Raw genomic sequence first — 19,765 nt, 5'->3', positions numbered from 1 at the left:
CTCTGGGACTATTTTTGCACTGGGTTTGTAGCTGCGTGTGGGTCTTCTGTGCAGCAGGATGCTCCCCTGGGCCCTGCAGGAACAGAAAGCTTTGAGGGAGAAGAGATAAATCCCCATCCCCAGCTCCCTGCACCCATCCAGGGATGAAGAGGTGGAGACATCCATGGGGATGGATGTGGGGAAAGACTGATGCAAATGCAGGCTGTTGACCTGGGCAATTCAGGCACGGTACTGGACAGGAGCTGGGCAAGTTGGGCTGGGCTGGGGGCTCACCCTGGCATGCTCCATCCATCAGCTGTGTGACTGCTCCTGGCTGGGGAAGGGTGGTAGCATCTCCCAGCAGAGCCACTTCCAGAGACACAGCTCTGGCACGGCTGACTCTAGAGGGAGCTGGATGCTAGTGCCGAACAGATGGCCAGCTTTTAGACCCCCAGACCTCAGGCAAGGGATTCTAATCCCAGGTGTGTGCCAGGCCTTCTTTGCCTATCTCAAACACAAGGTTAACCACCCCTTCCTTCTCCTCAGACTCCCCCGCCTTCTCTGTCTCCTCAGGAGCTCTTTGCAGCACCAAATCTCATTTCTATTTGTAGCCAGGTTTCCTTAGGAAGCCAGGCACATGAAATCACAGTTTCCATGTCTGTCTGTCTGTTCACATCGCTCCCCCCTCTTTCCAATTTCAGTTAAAATCACCAGAGGGATAGAGGTAACAGCAAAAACCAAGTTCCTCCAAGGTTCCTGAAAACAGCTGGAGAGATACCACTCACACCCTTGGCAAGGGAAAGCCCAGTCAGGGAGCTCAGCCCATAGTGGATGCCAGAGTATCAAGAGCACAGCAGCTCCAGGTGCAGCCAGGATTTGCACAGCTGTGTGCATCAATGTCCAGGAGCTGGGAGCACATGCAGATCCCAGCACCGTGAGCTTGGACAGAGCTGCAGGTTGTTCCCTGTGCCAGTCTCAAGGAGAGCCACTCTCACTTGTGTTGTCTGTGACCAACCTGTTGATTGGTCATCCAGTGATGCTTGGATCTTGTGGGGCACTGGGCTTTATGACAGGATCTAAGTTCTGTCAGGGTGCTGGAGAACAGGGGCTTTTCCCCAGTGAGCCATCAGGACTGTATCCCCCCAAAGCCACAGCAGAAACCCAAATTCTGTCCTAGATGCAACGCCAGAAAACTGCAGCCCTGAAAGCCCTGAACATACCAAGACACTACAAAAGGCAGAGAATTGGCTGTGCCTATACAACATCATTTAAGGTGCTGTACAGACTCGCAAGAGCAAGGATGTAAACCAGAGTTTGTGCCATGTCATGTACAGCAGTGCCAGGACCGAAGACAAGGTGCAGCCTGGGCAGCTACAGGACAGTGAATATTTAAGTCTCAGGAGCAATTCACAGCCAATAGATTACAAAAACCGTAGTGAAAGTGGGGGAGAGAGAAGCAAGCAAAGTTTCATCAGGTTAGAACTGCGCTGCTCCGTGTTGGCACTCAGGGATGCTGGACATAGAGAGTATGTCCAACCTGCTCAGGTATCTTGGATGCAAACCCTGGTAGAGAGGAAGCTTTGACCAACGTGGCTCCCTAGCACTGACTTAGGAGTTGTTCATGCCAACACAGCTGGTGGGAGCATAAGAGGAGTCAGACAGCTTTCCTGGGAGTTGGTGGTGGGGGTTCATGGCTTGGCTGGCAGGTGATAGTCCTAGAAATGCTACATGATGTCCCTATTTGGACTAAATGTCTGTGCTGCACAAGGGGCAAAGCTGCTGTTGAAGAACCCATCAGAAGGAAAGGGGGAAAAAGAAACAGCTAAGAGATGCTCCCAAGGGATCACAAATGCCTTTCTTTGATGATAGCCACGTCCCCAGCCAAAGCCATATAGCACAGCTCTTTTTTTCCTGGATGCCACCATCACATCAATATGCAAGTGTCCCAGCTTCCCTTTTCTACATAAAAGCGCACCCCTTCTCTGTGATGGTGACAAAAAGCACATGAATTCCTAGGCAGGTGCCAGGGGAGCACACAGACAACCCCAGCCACTCTCAGCCTTCGTGTCCATTGCCTGACTTGCGGATTTCCAACATCTGGGACTGGAGGAACGAAAAGGTGCCTGCAAAGCGCAAGCGAAAAGGAGCCCTGAAAGCACACACTCGCACCCACACGCCCGTGACCTTGTGATTTTACTACAGCTTTCATTTTCAGACTCCAGTCCTCCCTACTGCTTGCTGCATTTCTGCAACATTTTGGCAGTTTGCTCTCGCCTTGGAGACAGAGCAGAGTGTGGAGTTGTTTTGCACGGCTCCGCGGGGAAGGAAGCAACAAGGCTGTGAATAAAGAATTAAACTCAAGATGACGGAAGAGCCCCAGCCATGCTTCCACCTAGACAAAGCCTACGTGATGAGCTCTGCTTAATGCCAGCCCTCAATACCACACGCTGCTCCAGACGAAGACGGGAATTTCAGCGGGGCTGCAGGTGCCTCCGACCACTCGCCTCGGGAAGCGTTTCAAGGCAGGAAAAGCAGCCCCGCCGGGAGGCACGCACAGCCCCGCCAGGCGGAGGCACCGCACCCCGCCGCGCACGGGGGGATGTGCCCGAGAGCCCCCCGGGGAGGGAGATTTGCCTCAGAGCCCTGCCCGACCCCACCTGCCCGGCAATGCCCGGCTCTCGGGCTAAGGGGGAAGCGACCCCCGCCGCAGCCGCGCCTCCCGTCGCGACATGTCGCGATTGGCCGGGTGGGGAGGGCGGCGAGCCCCTTCGCCTGCCTAGAGGTGTCGTGGCTGGGTTGTAGAAAGCATTCCCGGGTGCGTGTGAGTGTGAGCATCCTACCGCCGCCTCCCCATCGGCTCCCACACGGCTCCGGGTCCCCCATGCCGCTCCCCCCCGCAGTCTCCCCCGGCACTCGGATCGCGGTGTAGGAAGCAGCGTGAGGCTGGGCAGGGTCGGGGCGGGGGCCGGTCGGTCGCGGTCCTACCTGGCGGGGGGCAGGAGCGGGCGTCGCCGGGGCCGGCTCAGCAGCGGCGGGGCATCGCGGCGGGGCGGGCGGCGGAGCCCCGGTGCGCGGCTGCGGCGCGGCGGCGGGCGGGAGGGAGGGAGGGAGGGAGAGAGAGAGAGAGGGAGGGAGGGAGGGAGAAGGGAGGGAGGAAGGAAGGGAGGGATGGAGGGATGGATGGAGGGAGCGCGCGCGCACACACACACACACAGGCGCCCCGGGGATGCGCTCAGCCGGCCCGCCCCGCAGGCAGCCTCCCCTCCCTCCGCATCCCTCCGCCGCGGTGCGCGGCCAGCGAGAGACCCGCCGTCCCTCCTCCTGGGGAGCAGCTTCAGCCCTCCTCCTCCTCCCGCTGCTGGAAAAATTTCCCGAACTCCTCCTCGGATCGAAGGACTTTGAAAGGCAGGGCTGGTCGCGGACCCACCCCCAGCAGCCCTGCCCTCCCTGCTTGGGGCAGTCCCTAGCCCTGCCCTGCCTGCCCCCAGCCCTGCCCGTCCTGCCCGGGACAGTTTCCATTCATGCCGTGCTTGTCCCCTGTCCTGCTCTGCCCTGGCCGGGACAGTCCCCATCCATACCCTGCCTGCCTCCAGCCCAGCACAGCCCAGCCCATCCCATCCCACCCTGGCCGGTCAGCTCCTGCCCGCATCCCCCCGGCCGACCTGCAGCCTGCCAGGGCGACCCTAAACCCATTTGCACCCTTCAGGAGGGAGAGAGCCCTGGGAAAGATGGAGAGAAGGGAAACGTGTGTGTGTGTGTGTGTGTGCACAAGGAGTGCCTTGCTGTGTCTGTCCCCGTTCCCCACAGTGTTGCCCATGGCAGCTGTGGGGAGGCACGAGGTCAGGAGAATCTCGAGGGGCCCTGGGTTAACGTTCACTCCCCTCTTATATCCTCAAAGTTGTGGCAGGGGTCAGCAGAGGACATGGGGTGACAGGCAAGGAGCGTATGTGTCAGCTAGGACCCTCCTGGGAAGTGCCCTCACATCTGGCAATGGGGTCAGCCCTGAACCCACAGAGCCTGCTGTCCCCACAGGACGGTCATCGTGCTCGGGGAGGTCCTGCAGGAAAGCAGCAGCATGGCACAGCAGGACTTGCTGCACCTCAGGCTGACCAAAATGTCCTTCCTGTGGGCAATTCCCCTTTCACCATGCTTGAATGACTCCTCCACCCTTCACTGACTCCAGCAAGGAGCAGATGAACCCATTGTCCCACCCTCCAGGCAAAGCTCTGTGACTTTAGGAACTTAAAATAGGACCAGAGCTAATAACTCACACACTGGTGTGCAAGTACCCAGCGACCTTGACGAACTCTCTGTGCCCAGATCCTCAGGTGCAACAAGAACTGGGGGGAAGCAGAGACGTTGTTTTAGCTCCTGCACCCTCTTACACCCTCTCCCTCTTATCTTCTCAGCTGTGCCTGTAATTTTAGTCACCACTGACAAGACAGCAACCTGGAATTTTTACCTTTGGATTTCACTGTGCTTTTCTTACTTGCTTTCAAAAAAAATTTTTTTAAAGATTTTTGCACCACCGTGTCCTTCAGCAGAGATGGAAAACCAAATTTCTCTGTTCAACATGAGGGGTAAGACAAGGATAATGTCACAAAACCACTTTGTAAAGCACTTTGTGATGAGCTGACCAACCAAAATCCAGCTACTTGTAATTAGTATTGCAGCAGTTATGGATATTATTTAGTTTTGGTCTCACTTTAAGAGCTTATTGCCTACATGTGGAATGAAAGGCATTTCCATATAAGAATTTGGTTTAGAAAAAAACATGATTTTGTGTCCAATAGCTAACTCTGATTTTCTGCCTCACCTCTTTTGATTTAAAGCTCTTTAGAGGAGGGATAAGTTTGCATCTGGCCATGTGTGGTACTTTGATGGTACTCAATTCTCCCAGCAGGGCCATTGATATAAAATGAGCACAGCTAAATGTGTACAGCATGCACAGTGCTGTGCTGAGCTCAGGCCCTGAGCAGAGCAGTGGATGTGTGTCGGTGGCATTTGGTTTGGCAGTGGCTGCAGGATGCAGGGCACTGCACAAACTGGCGTGGGAAAAGGATAGTGTGAGCAGGAAAATTTGGCAAAAGGATAATGTGAGCAGGAAAATTTGGCATGGTCGCAGCAAACACAATCCCTGCTGCTGCTTTTCACCCTGCACGCTGAAATCCCATCACTGCATCAGTAAGCAGTGGAACTCAAATTTTAGTCATGGAGTTCTCCCTAAAAGTCCCTAATTCCCTCAGTAATGTTGCTGACCTACTTCCCAGCTCTTTCAGTGAATACAGTACCCAACTCCTGTGGATCACCAGGACTGTGCTAATGGGCACCCACTGGTGAGCTGCCCTCTGAGGAGCCAGGTGCGCCCACGGTTCCTCCCAACTCACCTCTCTCTGCAGCTTGCAGTGCGTGTTCCTGTCTCCCAGTGCCTCCTGCTGAGACCCTCAGAAAGGCTGCTTCAGCTGTGGGATTTGCATGACATTCCAGGGGAGCTGAAGAAAAAAAGAGTTTGTCAGTGCTTGTGGTGATGCCCATTAGTCCATAAACCCTTTGTATCCACCCAGCCTTAATGGCACTGGGACAGCAAAGGTGAAGCAGCACTATCCCACCTGAACGTGAGAGCAGCTTTCATCTGTCTGCTTGGAAAGTGACTGGTTAGGAAGAGCATGAGGCTGGGAGGCTTGGAGAAGATGTGCTCCACTCCCCAGTCCCTCACACACCCCTTTCCAGGCACATTTAGACCTTCATTTCTTACAGCCTCCAAGAGAAAGGTGGAGCTGGGCTCTGAAGGGAAAAGTGGAAGTCAGGGAGTGGGAGAGACAGTGAGTCCAGTTGCTGGGAGAAGATGCTGTGTTCCAGAACTGCTCCCCACTGCAGTGGCCATGGTTCACACTGCTTTTTCTCAGCCAAGCTAGCTGAAAGTGGTGTCTGTGACAGAATGGAGCTCTGCACGGGCTGTGAAATCTGCTGGGCAAGCTGAGCAAATGCTCCTGCGCTCTGCCTGATGCTCTAGGCAGAAATGCAACAAGACTGCTCATGTCCTGACACAGCAAGTTTTGTCACGGTGTGGGCACAGCTGTGCTTTGGCATTCCAGATTGCAGCCTGGACTGTGCTGGGAGAGGCAGCACTTTGCTCCAGCTGCCTTTACCTCCGTGTCACTCTGCAGCCGTGCAAGTGAACACCTACCACTGCAACCATGCTTACAACCACTAATTACTCGTCTCAAAATCATGGAGATTCTCATGCCAATAGTAGCGAGTGGCTCATTCATTCCTTCATTCATTCATGCCCACCCACAGCTCTCTCCGACAGCAGCCTGCATCTCTCTGCAGTTGCTGGAGGAGGTTTCTGGGTATTGTCTGCGTGTGCAGAGCACAAAGGCAATTTCTCCTGGTGAAGAGTGGGGTTAGTGGACTGCAGAGCCTTGAGCACAGGACGGAATGGTGCAGGCCAATTCTCTGCTCAGTGCCTTGTGAAAAAAGACATCTGAACTGCTGCACAGCTTAGAGGAGGGGGACACAGAGCCTCAGGCACTTCTTGCTTGAAAAATTTCTGCCTTATATTCCCTGTAAGAGACAAGAGGCCAGGGCAGTGCTCAGCTCAACCAAAGCATGTTCATCTCCAAGGAGCTGTCCTACCACCTTTTCTTGTCCCTCTTTGGAACATCTCCTCGATGGAATGCTTTGGTCTCAGATGATGCTGGAGGATAACTAGTGAGACTGCTTTGGCTGGTTATCTCTGGTCATGGTTTTCCTCGAGTCCCTCGGGAGATGCCAGAGAGGTCCTGCAGAAGCAGATGGGTTGTCACCTCTGCTTGCCATCCATCTGTCTTTGCTCCTCGCTGCAGCAGACTTGAGCATGCGCTCCCTGAACATTCTCTGGCTCTCCTGTGCATGTTCTTGGCAGAGACCTGGAGATCCCTGGAGAGTGGTGTTTCTAAAAAAGATGCTTAGAAACATCGTTTCCAGCCACTTGAGCACTTCCTTTCCCTGACACCTTCAAACCAGCCTTTGCTGTTAGGGGGATAAATCAGGCATTTAGAGAAGTGGCAGATGGAGTGGGACACAGCAGTGAGTAGGAAGGACAATTTTGTGTGCTGGACATCAGTATATTTCTTTCTGAGCTCTCTAGGCAATGCCTCAAGTGTGTCCAGGTACCTGGCACAGTCTGAGTCCTGTTGATCCCGTGGAGGCCTGATTGCATGACAATTGTCCATCAGCCAGCCATGGAGCTTGGATGAGAAAGGTATCTTCTCCCCTGGAAAACTGAGAGCACAGACTGCACCCCAGGGAGGAGGCAGGGTTGGATGGAATGTTTTGGCACACCTGTGAAAAATCGGTAGCGTGTGATGTGCTGTCACTCCTCTGCTCTGGGAGCCTGCAGAGGTAACTGGAGAAGCCAAACCTGTGCCACTTTCGAGCTTCCCCCTGGATATTTGCTCTGTGCTGTGCTTTATGCATGTTTAAACAATAAATCCAGAGCATTAATTCATGAGCATAGCGTTTCACAGCTTGGGAGAGAGCTTTCCTGGAAGAAGCATTGACTAGCCAAATTTTGCAGAGTGCTGCTTATGTGTTACAGACACAAAAGTATATTTGCACTGGAAACCACCTGCTGCATGGGGACTGAACGAAGGAGTAGTTAGAGGGGCCGGATGTGAATTTAGGAAGCTTGGAAATGGGGAGAGTTGCACATATTTTGCAAACATCTAAGCTGAAAAACAAACCACACATTCTTCTCTTCAAATTCTGCTTCACAGTCGTACTTTTCTCTTTGGAAAAAAAAAAACCAACCTGCTTTCTGGTCACCAGGCATACACAGGAAAAATTCAATATGTGCACAGAATGACATCAGCAGCTGGGCTTATTGTGAGAGATGTACAAGGTGCAAACTGTCTGCTTACTCTTCTCAAAGGGGTGGAAACATAAAAGCCTTCTGGCAGCTGTCAGTTGTCTCACCAGCAGTGCATGCTAATACCAGCATCTCACTTCCACTTCTTAGGCAAGAACCAGCTCCTAGCTGGAGTCACTGAATCCGTGGAAAATGAAGGACCAGGTGACCCCTGCTGAACTGGCTGTCCCTTAGCATCTTTTCCTGGCAAAACCATGACACCAATGAAGCTTTGTTTTGCTGTTACAAGGCTGCAGAACACAGGGACTAAAAATGCAGATGCAAGGTTAACTGAGATGTGTTTCTAGCCTGGAAAAAAATTTGGTTGAAAAAAAAATAATCCCCCCCCCCCCCCCAAGTACAGAATTAAAAAGTAGCAAATAACATGTTCTCTGGATTTGTCTTCTGCTTTTGAACCCTAGAGTTTGGTGCTTTCCGATTTACTTGGCAACCAGAAGCAAGTTAAAAAACCGTAAGAGTGATGAAATAGTAATCACATGACTCCAGGAGCTGGGACTTCCAGAAAAACAGAAGTGCAAGTACCATGTGGCATGGTCTGGGAGCTGTGTCCTGCAAACTGGGGACTGTGATGCTTCCTCAGCAGCTCTGTCCCCATTCCTCCTTTGATCCATGTGCAAGGTTCCCATAGTTACCAGTGGGAAGCACAAGGCAAATCAGATGTAGTGCATGGCTCTGGCTGTGGCCCCTGGTTATGAAAGTAATTTGGCCTCCTCTGTATCATCTGTTTGCCAGCCTTGAGCAAGGCTGGGTATTCCAGGGAAAATAGCCTTTTTTATTGAAAGTGAGATGTGACTGGCCTCAGCTGCACAAAGCACCCTATTTATATTTTATTTATGTATTCCACGTCAAGAAAGCTGGTGGAACACCTTGCAGAAGTCAAGCCCACTGGGTGAGAGGTCATGCAATGACTTCTCCTAAAGGGCAAATTTCTTCGCTGCAGTGGGGTCTAATCTGCTGTCCTTGAGGGTGGTCAGAAATGTTCCCTGACTCTTTGCTGCTTTGACTTTACCAACCTCTGCCTCAGCTCTGCCTTGTTTCACCTCCAAGTGGCCTTGCCTGGTGAGGTGTCCCTCCAGCACAGAACAGCTCTGCCAGAGATGAGTCCTCGAGTCCTGGGGACAGGGGAACATGTTGTCTGCTGTTATCAGTCAATTTTAGGCCACAAGGACCCATGTGGCTGGAATTCCTGTGCTCCTCAGTCTTCCCAAGGCACCTTGCAGAAATCCTGTGTCCTTGCTCCTGGTTGACTTTCCCCCCTGGGAGAGCTGAGACAGCAGCAGGGTTCTTATCCCAGTTTTCTTCCTCACAGCTTAGTCCACTGGCCAGAAACTCACACTGGTGCACACAGAGATTTTGCTGTCTTGGCACTGTTTGCTCTATTTCTTCTATTTTCTTCTGGAGATGTATGAACCAAAAATGCTTATCCTCTCTGTGCTGCAGGCTCGAGCAGTACTGAGGCAGGAATCAATGCTACATGCCCTAAACGTAGGAATTGGAGCCCTGCGTGTAAAGAGAATTTACCAAAAAAAAAAAAAAAAAAAAAAAAAAAAAAAAAAAAAAGAAAAAGGAAAAAAGAAACAAACAAGAAACAAGAAAACGAGATGTAACTTCCTGATTGCTTAGTGGTTATGGGTTTGGGGATTTTTCTGGACACTTTGGAGAAATGAAACTGCACCATTTGTAAGACTGGATTCTCCTTTCAAATTTCCAAGCTGTCACATGCTAGTCTGTTTCCCCCTTGGAATTTCAAACATGGCCTGTCTAAAAGCTGCTCCGAGCTGAATGTTTTTATCCTGTCTTTCTGGATTCTGATGATGCTTTAAGATGGTTGAAGACACCCCTTTGCCACCTGCCTCATGGTTAGAAATGCCCAAGTCCCTTATGGAAATCTCCTGCTCTAATGGGAAGCTGTGCCCAGCTTCTCTGGATTCTCTTTTGGTTCAGAGGCTGTAGAACCAGTTTGCTGGTGTGTGTTTGGTAGAGCAGTGTCTTACAGGGCTGATGGGAGTACAGGCTTTCCCTTTTCTTTCAGCTCCCTTCCATGTGCACCTCAGCCACTCAGAAAGTTTCTGCCCCCTGCACCTCAAGATGCCAGTGTGGTATTTTGGTCATTGTGCCAGGGCTGCTAACAGTACCTGGATTTTATTTGCCATCGGTAGATTCCAGACTTAACAGCTGTATTTACATGCCCAGTGACATCAGGAAAGCAGGGAACAGCTGCAGAAGAAATAAGAGAAGTGAAAGGTCTAGAAGAAATGATTCAAGAGGAAACATTGCAGGAATGCAAACTGACAAGTCAAGAGGAGACATATATCCTTGCACATCTGAAAGAGTAGATGCTTTCCATTCCTCCTGTTGACAAGATAAGAACTCAGGGGGTTAAACTCCAGGCAGGGACACTGAAGTTTGGCACAAGGAAAAACTTTCTATGGCCATGAGAACAATGGTGTAGGCAGCTGGGTTGTCTGTGAGGAGGGAGAAGTGTGTATTTTATCACTGAAAGGGTTTTAGATCAGAATGAGCAAACCTCTGCTGAGTTCAGATCAGGTGTAGGTGACCTAGTTCTCAACATCATTTCACCAGAAAGATGTATCTGAGAGATGAACAATCAGGAGACATCCAGCACATCACAAAGGAAAAAGCAATGTTGCGATTAGGCTGAAAGGAAAGAAGACACACATTTAGGCTTTGGACAAAAATTTGGTATTGCAGAAGAGTCAGAGCACTGGAAATCAGGCCACGATGGGAGAGCACAGTGAAGTCTAGGTGGCAATACTATCCAATTTCACACAACCTGGGAGCAGACCGACCTTCATTCCAGGCTGGCGGCCAATTTCCTGGGTGGATGAGCCATTTAGCTCGTAGAACTGCAGAGAAGAGAGCTGATTGTTGCTCTGAAGCCCATGGTATATCCCACTTGGGTTTTGTGGTTTAGTAATGGTATTCCCCAGTTTAGTATTCCCACTAAAGCCACTCGCTGCTCCCACTCCCTGCTCCAGATGGAGGCACAAAAGGCAAAGATCACAGGCTGAGATAAGAACAATTTACAGGAAACAGCAGACAGATAAGAAAATGAATGGTAACAACAACAATATTAATTTTAAAAGTGTACAAAAGAGAGAGTGATTCACATGCCAGCATGCTCACGAGAGAGCCATTTTTTGCACAGGCAGACAGTGATAGAACAATGCTGATTGTTTTAAACTAAAGGAGAAGAGATTTAGATTAGATGTTAATAAGAAATTCTTTACTGTGAGGGTGGTGAGGCACTGGAACAGGTTGCCCAGAGAAGCTGTGGATTACCCATCCCTGGAAGTGTTCCTGGCCAGGTTGGATGGGGCTTGGAGCCAACTGGTCTTGTGGAAGGTGTCCCTGCCCATAGCAGGGGGGTTGGAACTGGATGATTTTAAGCTCCCTTCTAACCCAAACCATTTTGTGATCCCATGATTCTATGAAAGCTGTATCTTTGGTTAACCCTCACTTATGGCTGTCTAACAACATGAAATAAGGGTATGAGAAGCTACCAGAACCTGCAGATTGTAAGAAGAGGGGTGATGTACATGCAGCCGACCACATCTGATCAGAAGCTACACTGCCTAGACAGCAGCAGGAAAAATGGCACAAAAGACAAACATTGCCTCTAACAAAGGCAAGGTACCAGCTTAACCACGGGTTTGTCTGGGGCAGAGGGACTGGATAAAGAAGCAGAACCTGGGAAGAATAAAAGAGGCAAAACCAAAATATAAGGTAAAGCAAGTGACACAGTCAGGACTGATCTGGGGCCTTTGGTCAGCTGCGTGCTTAATTACGGCAACGTGACAAATGAGCGACGTAGGTGTGAGGCTGTACCTGAAGTCAGTCAGGTCACAAACATCTGCCACATGCAGCACACCCCCAGCTCCTGGGAGAGCCTGACTCAGCACAGGGCTTTCCTGCAGATGGCTCTGTGTGGCAAAGACCCCGCTGAAGTGAGGTGTCTGCATAAGACACTGCCACGAAAGAAGGGACGTGCGTCAAACGACATCCACGCCAAAGACAAGAAATGAAGTTACAACTCAGGATGAAGGCAGGGCATCTGTGCTGGTGAAACATCAACTTTATTAAGGTTAGAGCCTTCCAACTTGTCTTGTTCTCTGATTTTCTGTAAGCTGTGTACATCAAGGCACGTTTCGAGATGATCAGACTGTGTGTTTCAAAGAGAAGAATGTTAAAATTTGGCTTGTTCTTATCAACAGGGACAGAAAATGTCTAGAAAACGTCGGCAGTGGCACAGCTTGTAATGCCTACAAACTTGTCTTGTTTTGTAGCATTCTTCTAGGGTCTCTGCATCAAAGCATGCTCAAAAATAGTCTGCCTGGTTAATTTTAAGGTAAGGACACTGAAATTAAGGATAAAAGGCCACATACTTTTTTAGTGCATTATTATGGAGGCATATCTTCAGGCATTTTAACACGTTAAGGCCCTTTCCAGGTACACATGAAGAAGGTGCACATACAGACAGACTTGTCCTGGCCTTAAAAATGCAAGGACTCACCAAATTATGGATCCTCAGGTGGGTCTTTGGCGATTTATTTTGGAGGTTTTAAGAATCTAGAATGGGTCTGACTAATTTTTCTAAAATAGTCGTGATTTGTCCTGAATCTTAACCAGTGATTGATAACTTAACAGAGAAATCATTGCCCACTAAGCAGATTTTCAGTGGCAAGCAGTACAAAGATATTTCTTCTCTGACAATAAAAGGTTCACATCCTGTACACACCATCCTCCTCCACATGATCCCCCACACATCTCCGTGGTCCTCATACACACTCACAGCAGAGAACATTCAAGATTAACTCTTTTGTCAAGATTAATTTGGGCATATGTCACACTTCAGGGGAAGGGTGAGGTTATCAGGAAGGCTCTAAACAGCTCTAAGTGTCGGTTACTCTTGCTCTCAGAACTTCACTTCAGATCAAATCAACTCAAGCCAAAAGGCAAATCTCTCAGTTATCAAGAAAGATGCTTTGTGGAGCATCTCTTTTCCATAACCAGTGGCTAAAAAAGTAGGATCACTGGATGCTTTAGGTCAAAAAAGGCCTTTGGGATCATGAGTCCAGCTGTTAACCTAACACACCAAAGTCCACCACTAAACCATGTCCCCAGCCACCATGTCTACACGTCTTTTCAATACCTTCAGGAATGGTGATTACACCATTTCCTAAATAAATGAACAGGACTGATCACAATACTGAGGCCTGGGGAACACCCCTTGTGAGGAGAGAAACTTTTTAATGTGTTTGTTTTCAAAGCAGTGCTGTGGACTAAGTCCAGGACAGAATGTGGCAGGAACTCGAGGATACACTGTGGTGCTGGACCTTGTTGTGTTAAACCTTTGGGGAATGTAGCCAGAGAGTGAAGTGAGGACATCTCTCACAGCTGCGTATCTTTCTCTTTGCAGTATTTTCCCCATGAATTAAGGCTACCAAGGAGATTTGGAAAACACACTAGGACTCCACAAAGAATTGGTTCATCAGCAACTTGGAAAGACATGCATAAGAGGTAAATGCTAGAAGTTAAACTTACCTCCCTGGTCAGGGCATGGCTTCTGCCCTGTGCATGAGGCTTACATCTGAAAGATGTCACAGCAGGCAGCAGAGCAACAGCAAACATCACTATTCTGCACACTCAGTAAAAATGGGGACCTGCTTATCCAGATCAAGATAGGGCAATCCAGAACATCTGTCTTGCTCCTGAACTGGGCACTTTTCCTGGACAGAAAATGCTTCTCAGAGCCTAGCTTCAAGTAGCTGTGTTCTAGATCTGGGAGTTCATCTTGAAATAATAGTTGGCAGCCCAAAGCGACGTAACATTTAGCATGCTTTAAAGGACCATATGGAATAAGTTACACTGGAGTAAAACAAACACCAGTCTCTCACATCCAGTGTTATTGTTAACAACTAACTGGGCTGTGTGTATTTTTCAGCAGCAAGGATGACTCACTAAATAACAGGATAATACCATGGATCACCAGCATGTTGTGGTCTGTGGCCACAGGAAGGGTTTACTTTTATTGTGTACATGTTGGCAGTCTCGGCACACCGGCAGCAAATCCAGAAGTTTGTTGCTGCATCTGGGGCAGAAGCATAAGATCCCTGCTTGGAGCCTTTCCGTAAGCCAAAATAATAACATGGGATATTTCTCCTACCGTGCTTGCCAGCAGAAGCAATGAGCTGGGAATTAGAGGCTGGGTTAGTAGTTGGCACCTTGGATTTTGCTTCCTTGCTCCAGTGTGCAGATATGGCAAATGCTGATGCTGGGAGGGGGCTCTTTCAAAGAGATGGGATCCCTGTTCCCACACTAAAGCCTGGATGCATGGTTGCCTCTTTTAGAAACAGATGTCAAATCAAGCAGGTTTGGAAGGGTGAAGAGGTTTTAGGGCAAGAGACACAACTCCTCCATCAAACCCCAAGCCCCTGCAGAAATCCTGAGGGTGGTGAGAGCTGCCTTAGGTGGACCAGCACATCCCATCAGCTGCTTCATGATTCCTCAGGCTTCTCTGCCTGAGGCTGAAACCGTGCCCACATCACTGTGGGCCAAGCCCCTTCATCAGCTTCCCAGACCTCATGTACTGTCCCTTGCTTCCAAAAGCTTGTTAAACATTACTCAGCATCTTGGTGAGATCTCCCTGTGGCCTGGGAGACCTTGGTGTCTGGAGGGGTGTAGTGGCCAGGAAGAGACATGGCTGGGACCTAAACGTTATTCTGTTCCCTCACAGTGTTGCCAGGAGCAGGGGGAAGGGAAGCTCTTCCAGGCAGAAGGGGCTCCTCCTGGTTGAGAAAATGTGGCTGAGGGAGCCATCAGGTACTAGTGTTATCAGGGGGGTGGTTCTAAGTGAGTTGTTTCTTTTCTTTACTTCCTCTGACGTTGGGTATTGTTGCTGTCACTGCTCATTTTCTTATATCTCATTGCTGTTTCCTGGAAATTGTTCTTATCTCAACCCGCGATCTTTGCCTTTTGTGCCTCCAATTGGAGGGGAGAGGGAGCAGCACAGAGTGGTTTTAGTGGGTGCATTAAACTGGGGAAAACCATTCCTAAAGCACAAGAAGGGAGCATTTCCTGTGCTGTTTCCAAGAGGGGCTCAAGGAAACCTTTGCCTGGAGGGACATAGAAAGGCAGCAATAGTTTTGCGGCCCCCATTCCTGCACTTTCCATGTTTTGTCATTTTTACATTTTTCTCTATTTTCCTGCTTTTGCTTATATAAGAGGGCAAAAAAAATCCAATTTGGTGTTCCAATGAGAAGAAGGAACATCTCTCTGGAAGAGCAGGAAATGATGTGTGGTGGTGTCATGCAGGATGAGTCTGCAGCCTCCAAGGCACACTGTGATCTGTGGGATGACCTGGGACAAAACTCCTGGTGAAACTCATCCTCAGCAGAGCTTGAAGGCCCTGGGGGACCAATGGCAGGAAAAAGATTTTATATACTGTTCAATGCACTGTGTTCCTATGGGGAGTAAAGCAACCCAAGTGCTGAATCTCCCACATTGGCAGGGGAAAAATCTATACCTGAACAGCTCTCCTTGGCAGAAATTCCTGAGCATTTGTCCTTTTTGGGTATGTACAGATAAGTCATTAATCATCATTAAGCTGAATGGAATCCAAACTAGTCTTCCCACTGTACCTTTACCCAGTACTCACATTTTCCAGAATACCACTTCTGTTAGCATTTTCCTTCTCCTGTGCCCACCTTTCTCCATAAAGAAACTGATGTGGAATCCTCCAGAGTGAAATGCACATCTCCTCTCCCTCTCCCTCTCCCTCTCCCTCTCCCTCTCCCTCTCCCTCTCCCTCTCCCTCTCCCTCTCCCTCTCCCTCTCCCTCTCCCTCTCCCCCTCCCTCTTCTCTCCTCATGTCTCTGGAAAAGACTCAGCTAGAGACATCACAAACTGAAACCTGCATTTTATAATAGCAATGTCAGAGTTCAGCATTCCAAGGATTTGGGAAAGATCCTAAAAACAAACATCCCAAACTTAGGAGGAAGTTCAGCATTAAATATAAGAGAAATCCAAATATGTTGAAGAATGGAAATCAAAATAACTCCAGCTTTGCCCTGCAGTGACCCCATGCAAAAAGAATACATTTATGATTACATAACAGTGATGGTTAGAGCCCTAAATAGGAATAAACTGAGTTTTGAAGACCTTCAGATTTACTGAATTGTTGCTATGTTTTTGCCCTATGTGTTGCCAGAATGATAGTGAGCTCCCCAAAGGATCAGATCCAGAGTGAATGTCCACTCATCAATTCCCTGCTTTACCTGTAAATTGTTAGAAAACACCACCACTGCTTAAAACTGTCTTGTTGCTGCCTTTTCCTGTAAGAGTAGGAAGATGATGCTTTTGCAAAAAATCAGTGGGAGAGAGCTGGACATTTTCAAATTTTTTTTTTGAAGAGGCCTCAATTCCTGGGCCAAATCAGACTCCAACAGGCAAATGTGTCTGCAAGTTTCAAGGCTGGGAGCAGGCGGAGCCATTGCACAGAGCCCATTTTGCAGGGACATAGGCAATAGTGTGTATCTGGCCAGAGAAGTGGATCAGTCTGTCAAGGTGTCCTCAGAATCTGCTCCAATCTTCTGACTTCCTAGAGAAAAGACAGAGATGGTGTCCAAACACCATCCTTCAGGAATAACAATAAAAGCTTCGAGGTGTCTGGAGGAGGAGAATATACAGTGGGTTTACTTCAAGTCAGAGCCAGTTTGCAGAATCCTTCCTAAGTGAATTCAGGGTGTAGCTCTCCTCTCTGATTTCTTTCTGGGGATGCTCTCTTCTTGGGCACACTGTAGACCACAAAGGTGGCTTTCCCTTCTCACAGGAAAGTCTGAATTCAAGGACTAAGTGTGGATGTCTGGTGCAAAGACTTTCTTCAGACGTGTTGTCTGAAACCCAAGTGTGCTTGGCTTTTCTTATTTTAAAGCCACTAAGGTTTGGGAACACAAGCCACCAGCACATCTAGAAGTCCTGTGTGCCTTTGGCTCCTTTCATGAGACACAGAACATATTCCTGCTCTCTCCAAGCACCACCAGGGCAAGGACAGCTTTACCCTTGCCATGGGCCAGCAGGAATAAGCACAGAGCTCAGCTTTGCCCTCGATCCTTCACTACTGGTGCATGTGCTGCCCCGACTGAGCTCGGCAGCCCTGCTGAGGCTGATGGTGAGAAAGAGCAGAGCTCCCCCTTCCCCCTCTCCTGCCTGCACTCTGGCAGAGAATGGAGCGTGGGAGGACCTCACGGCGGATGCTCGGAGACTGCAGCACTCATCATGACTAGTCACTTATAAAAGATGTTAGTGATACTATCACTGATGCTTTATGTGGCTCTTTATATTAATGGCTGGGGTCTCTGAATGAGATCCCATCAGCTCGGCGTGGGGGACCGAACAAATCCCAGTGATAGCCACGAGTAATCAATAGTAAATATTAATAATAGCCAGCACACCGATAATAGTAATAAATATTACTGATAACACAGCCTGCCTGAAAATGCTCCTGAGAGAGGGAGGGGAGGAGGGGGGCACAAAAGACAGGCAGCCTTGGGGCTGGGAACCAAGAGATGATTCATGCCACCAGGGCTTTGTCTACCAGGCCTCACTGCCCCAGGCCCTGGACCAAATGGAAACAGCAAATTCAATAAATCCCAGCTTTTCCAGCTCTATCCTGCCATCCTCTTCCTGGCCTGCCCAGCACAGCTGTTGGGTAACGCCTTGCTCAGGGACCACTCATATCAGCTGGTCTTTGTCTCTCCTGGGGAAAGGAAAGCTCACAATCTGGATGGGGAGGAAAGAGGAAGAACTGAGGAAGAACTTTTATAAATCAGCAGGTTCACAGCAACCTATGAACCAGGACCATATCCAATAGAAAATAGAAGAAATCTGAGTAAGAGTGAAATGCAGAAATGTTATTTCATAGCATTAACAGCTAAAAGGTTTATTTGTCAATGACTCACTACCAATTTAAAAGCTATCTGTTGACCCCAATTATTTAAAGATTGATTTCTGTGCTAGCATTTCTACAGGCAGGTGGCATGTATTTAAAAAGTACCTCTCAAAAGAATCAAAGTTTGCCTGGCACAGACAAAGGAAACCAGACAAAGAGAAGTTGTGTATTTCAGTGAGTGTGAAAACTGAGGAAAGTGGGAATATCTGTGGAAATGCTGGCTGAATAAGGGAAAATGAGGGCATGGGCCCTCTCAGCTGCAGACTCTGCTATGGGGTTACATGCAAACACTTCCATTATGTTCTTCTTGTGTAAGGACAAGGGAAAGCATTTTCATTCATGAAAGGAAATGTTTATGACATTTGTGGTGTAGTGATTTTCCCTTGATGATTATCCTTCGTATCTCTGGAAATCTACAATTGATATTACATCCAGTTTTTTCTGTATAATTTCACTTCACCTGCTCTGATTTTTTTTCCCAGTCTATTAACCACCTGAAAAATGCCAAAGCTTTACCTAGAACTTTGCAGTGGGACTATGAATACAACATTATAACACCTGAAAACACATGAACTGTTACCCCAAAGACATTCACTAGCATTTAAAGAAAAACCTCATGTTTAACTGTACCACCATATACCAACAAGAATTTAAGCCAAGGCTATTAAAAGCTTTTTTCTCATTCTTTTTAACAAAGCACTTGGTGAAGAAAGCCTCTCTGCCAAGGCTATACTCTGTTTCTTTGACAGTGCCCAATTCCCAGAGCTGACACATTTTTGTGCTGGTTTGGAGGAGACGTATTACTTCAGTGCTTTGGAAATATTCACAATAGCACACAGCTGTTTTTGCTGGAGCTGACTTTCACAACACTGTAATGGCAGTTAAAACTGTACCAAAAATCCTTGCACAGGATGTAATCAACCTCAAATCTACAGAGAAAGATTGGGAAACTGCCTTCAAGTGCCAAGAAAAACAAGAGTCATTTACAACGAGCTCTTCCTAATGTCCAGTCAGCTCAACCCAAGTGAAACATGTTTCTCAAAACGAAAGTGGCGCAGAGCAGGGAAGAAAAAGCCCTCGACTTTTTAAATGAATTTTTCTAAATAGAAACACAGAGTGACTCTGACACTGGCAACCACCACTGATCCTTCCTGCCCACTGAAGCTCTATCATCACTCAGTCTGTAAATCCAGTTATTGAGTGATAAAATGCTTGTTTTCCAACATTTTTCTCTTGCCTCCTTCAGACACTTGGAAGGTTCCTGTCCCTCCAGCGGCAAAGCTGTTATATGTCATGTTTCCTTCTTGGGGAGCTTAACCATTATCCAGCTGTTGGAGCCATCCCATTGCCCCAGATTTACGGCTTTTCCCAGGATGTCAGTCCAACCAAATCCCCAGGTGTTCCCAAGAAATGCCTGAGTTGCTTTTCACTTACCCCAGCCGAGGCTCAGCAGTTGTGGGTGATGCAGAATGGAAAAAAGCCCTCATATGATAGTGTCCCTATATTTACCAGAAAGAAAGGAGCTGGGGTGCTTGTCCTTTAAGTGTCTCTAAGGATGGTTTGCATAGCTGGATCTCAGCTTATCTATGCTTTTCTGCTTTTGCTTCCATACATGGATCTGTTCCCAACAGTAACTCCAAGCTGTCGAAAAGAAGCTATCTGGCAGCTTTCAGCTTCATCTGACACGTAAATGAGCACGAATAAATAATTACATTTTCTGCTGTCTCCTTTTATTTTTTTTAATTTGCACCTCAGGACACCTTTTTCTTTTCCTCCTTCTCCCCAGATTAACATTTTGCTATTTTTCCCAAAGTAATTCCTAGGGGGAGGCAAATGACACAGGCAGATTTTCCTTCTCCCCTTCCCGCAGGCTCACATAATTTTATTCTCATAAATATTTTTTT

The 19,765-nt window shown here is 48.4% G+C and overlaps 1 protein-coding gene across 5 annotated transcripts in view; it reads right to left on the bottom strand.

The window, feature by feature from the left end:
* Positions 1–19,378, bottom strand: part of SLC8A1 (solute carrier family 8 member A1) — a 128,129-nt gene extending 108,751 nt beyond the window's left edge. For 4 of the 5 annotated variants that reach the window (XM_069009147.1, XM_069009150.1, XM_069009149.1 and 1 more), the window contains exons 1-2: positions 19,296–19,378; positions 5,367–5,471 (exon numbers count right to left, since the gene is read on the bottom strand). The gene's annotated coding sequence lies outside the window, so the exon portion shown is untranslated. Of the gene's footprint in view, positions 1–5,366; positions 5,472–10,026; positions 10,109–19,295 lie in introns of all 5 variants that reach the window. The other variant, XM_069009148.1, reaches the window with a different exon arrangement.
* Between the last annotated feature and the right edge of the window lie 387 nt (positions 19,379–19,765).

This window comes from Aphelocoma coerulescens, chromosome 3, assembly GCF_041296385.1.
Source record: "Aphelocoma coerulescens isolate FSJ_1873_10779 chromosome 3, UR_Acoe_1.0, whole genome shotgun sequence".
NCBI classification, from domain to species: domain Eukaryota; kingdom Metazoa; phylum Chordata; class Aves; order Passeriformes; family Corvidae; genus Aphelocoma; species Aphelocoma coerulescens.
The sequence above is the reverse complement of the archived record's forward strand: the minus strand, read 5'-3'. Positions and strand labels throughout refer to the sequence as shown.